Source organism: Echinops telfairi, unplaced genomic scaffold (assembly GCF_000313985.2).
Source record: "Echinops telfairi isolate 266 unplaced genomic scaffold, ASM31398v2 ScPeMD7_9;HRSCAF=40, whole genome shotgun sequence".
Classification (NCBI taxonomy): domain Eukaryota; kingdom Metazoa; phylum Chordata; class Mammalia; order Afrosoricida; family Tenrecidae; genus Echinops; species Echinops telfairi.
In genome coordinates, this window is record NW_022103906.1 from 16,319,037 (window position 1) to 16,321,929 (window position 2,893).

The 2,893-nt window shown below is 45.7% G+C and overlaps 1 pseudogene; it reads left to right on the plus strand.

Moving 5' to 3' along the window:
- The first annotated feature begins 1,722 nt into the window (after positions 1-1,722).
- LOC101663628 lies at positions 1,723-2,348 on the plus strand (annotated as a pseudogene).
- The last annotated feature ends 545 nt before the right edge of the window (positions 2,349-2,893 follow it).

A 2,893-nucleotide genomic window follows, 5' to 3' on the forward strand; every position in this document is an offset into this window, starting at 1 on the left:
AGGACCAGTGCTGAGAGTGGCGATAGTGGGAGGGTGAGGGAAAGTGGGGTAGAAAGGAGGAACCAATTACAAGGATCTGCATATAACCTCCTCCCTGGGGGATGGACAACAGACAAGTGGGTGAAGGATGTCGGACAGTGTAAGATATGACAAAATAATGTAACTTATAAATTATCAAGGGTTCACGAGGAAGGTGGGAGCGGGGGAGGGAGGGAGGGGAAAAATGAGGAGCTGATACCAAGGGTTCAAGTAGAAAGCAAATGTTTTGAGAATGATGATGGCAACAAATGCACAAATGTGCTTGACACAATGGATGGATGGATGGATTGTGATAAGAGTTGTACGAGCCCCTAATAAAATGATTAAAAAAAAAAAAGAGTGCTGGCAAAATAGAAGTCCTTCCTCTCCCTTTTCTGCCAAGAATCTGAGGAATTCAACTGGGAAGCCTTACAGACTCTTGAGCACGTGGGGAAATGCACGTGAAGCATGCTTAGAGCCACTGTGGGGAATGGACCACGCTGGGGAGAGACTGGGAGGCAGGGGAGCCCCGGTCTGAGAGATGGCAGGGCAAGTTGTGTGGAAGCTCTGCAGCGCTATACACTTGTGTCCTTTCTTGCTTACTGCTGTCACCACCTTGTGGAAAACTAGGCCTCAAACTCTGGTCATCTCTTAAACAACGTCATGACACAGCTTGTCCAGTTTCTGTCTGGCCTCTAATCGAGTCCTTTGATGGTGTGAGCTTGTACCATGGCAGTAGCTTCCTAACTAGGTTCCTGCTTCAATTCTTCTCCTTCCAATGACAATCTCTCACTCCCTCTAGAGCAACCTTGCCAAAGCACAGCCACCATCTTCCTCTGGCTGAAAGAGCCCTCCCGGTCTTCCCAATCCCTCATCATGAGGCTAAAAGTCTGAGCAAGGACTCCAGCCCTTTCTTCTGATTTCTCCTGCTCATCTCCTCAGCCCTCCCTCACGTCTTATGGAAAGTTAGAGTTTTACATTGGTTGCTTCTGACTTTATTTATTCGATGTCCTCTTGATTAGACTCCCCTTTTATTTCTCTCTCCATAACCATATCTGTAGAAATCTTTCTATCCTAACCCCTAACTGAAATGCCATGTTATTCATAAAACCTACCAAGAATTCGGTCCATGCAGCCCGTTTTTCCCTCCTCCGCTATAGCCCCATGGTTGTGGATGCAACCCAGTGGCTTTGGTCTCTGGACCACTCAGCTGCAGTAATTGAAGGGGAGGGATGATTTGCTGATTTGCTGCAGGTCTCACTCCTCTCTCTTTTGAGCACTACGCACTCTTTATTTTGTCTATGCTGTTCCGTTTGGTGACCAAGGTCCTCTCCCCAAATGTCCTGATTTTGATTCTCGTAGGGTCAGCACTGTTCCATTTCCAAACGGTCCTCTGTATGGCGCCAACGACAGTTTGGGGATGGAAGCTGGGATTATATGCGTTTCATGCTCACTGACCTGAAAATAGGACAGTCACTCGTCAGGGTCAGAAGAGTTGCATCGTTCGCTAAGTCTCACATTCCCAGTTTGCAGATATCAAAATTGGGTGTCAAGAATTACTGCTCGGTCAAGTTGCCATGGCGCGGAGAAGTCTGCAAAACAAGAGGCTGGGGATTACGTGAGCGATAAACCAGTTCACGCCGGAGGCTCGCGGGACTGAGGAGAAGCTTCTAGGCTTGCACCAGTCAGACCCTGAGAGTCACGATGGGCAAAGGAGACCCCAACAAGCCGCGGGGCAAGCTGTCCTCGGCCGCCTTCTTCACGCAGACCTGCCGGGAAGAGCACAAGACGAAGCACCCGGACTCCTCGGGCAACTTCGCCCAGTTCTCCAAGAAGTGTTCGGAGAGCTGGAAGACCATGTCTGCAGAGAAGTCGAAGTTTGAAGAGATGGCAAAAAGTGACAAAGCAGTCTTGACTGGGAGATGAAAAATGACATGCCTCCCAAAGGCGATAAGAAGGGAAAGAGAAAAGATCCCAAAGCCCCCAAAAGACCACCCTCTGCTTTCTTCCTGTCTTGCTCCGCACATCGCCCAAAGATCCAAAGTGAACCCCCAGGCTTGTCCACCGGGGATACCGCAAAAAAAACCTGGGTGAAATGTGTCTGAACAATGAGCCAGAGATAAACAGCCCTACGAACCGAAAGCAGCCAAGCGAAAGGAGAACGATGAAGAGGATGTTGCTGCCTACCGTGCCAAGGGCAAAGTGAAGCAGGAAAGAAGGGTCCTGGCAGGCCCACAGGGCTGAAGAAGAAGAATGAACCAGAAGGTGAAGAGGAGGAGGAGGAAGAAGAGGATAAAGATGAGGAAGACGAGGATGAAGATGAAGAATAAGTGGCTATCCTGTAATAATGCATGGAGTATGCGTGTGTGCTCAGGCAATTGTTTAGCTAAGAATGTGAATTCAAGTGCAGCTCAATATTAGCGTAAGTATAAAAAACTGTACAGAATTGTGTATAGATTCTTGGTAGAGAAAATACTTTTTAAAAATGCAAGTTGTAGCTTTTTGAGGGGCTACTACATAGTTGGATCTTAAAGCTTCTGATGTTGAATGTTTCTAAAATATTTAATGGTTCTTTAATTTCTTGACTTATGTGTGATAGCACAGCAAACTCCTAGCAATTAGCATCAATAGTAAATTTTGGGGTTTTTAGGATGTTTCATTTTGTTTTTTAAAAAATTTTGTAATAAAATTATGTATATTCAAAAGAAGAATGACTGCTCAAGGCTGTTAAGGATAAAAAAAAATAGTATCACTCATGAGTAAGAATTTTGTAAAGAAAAAGTTTAAGTCCAAGATGAACCATTTCCATGACCCTTAGCTCATTGTATGATTTTTGGATACTATTGAAAATATCAGTTAACCTCTGTATTGGATT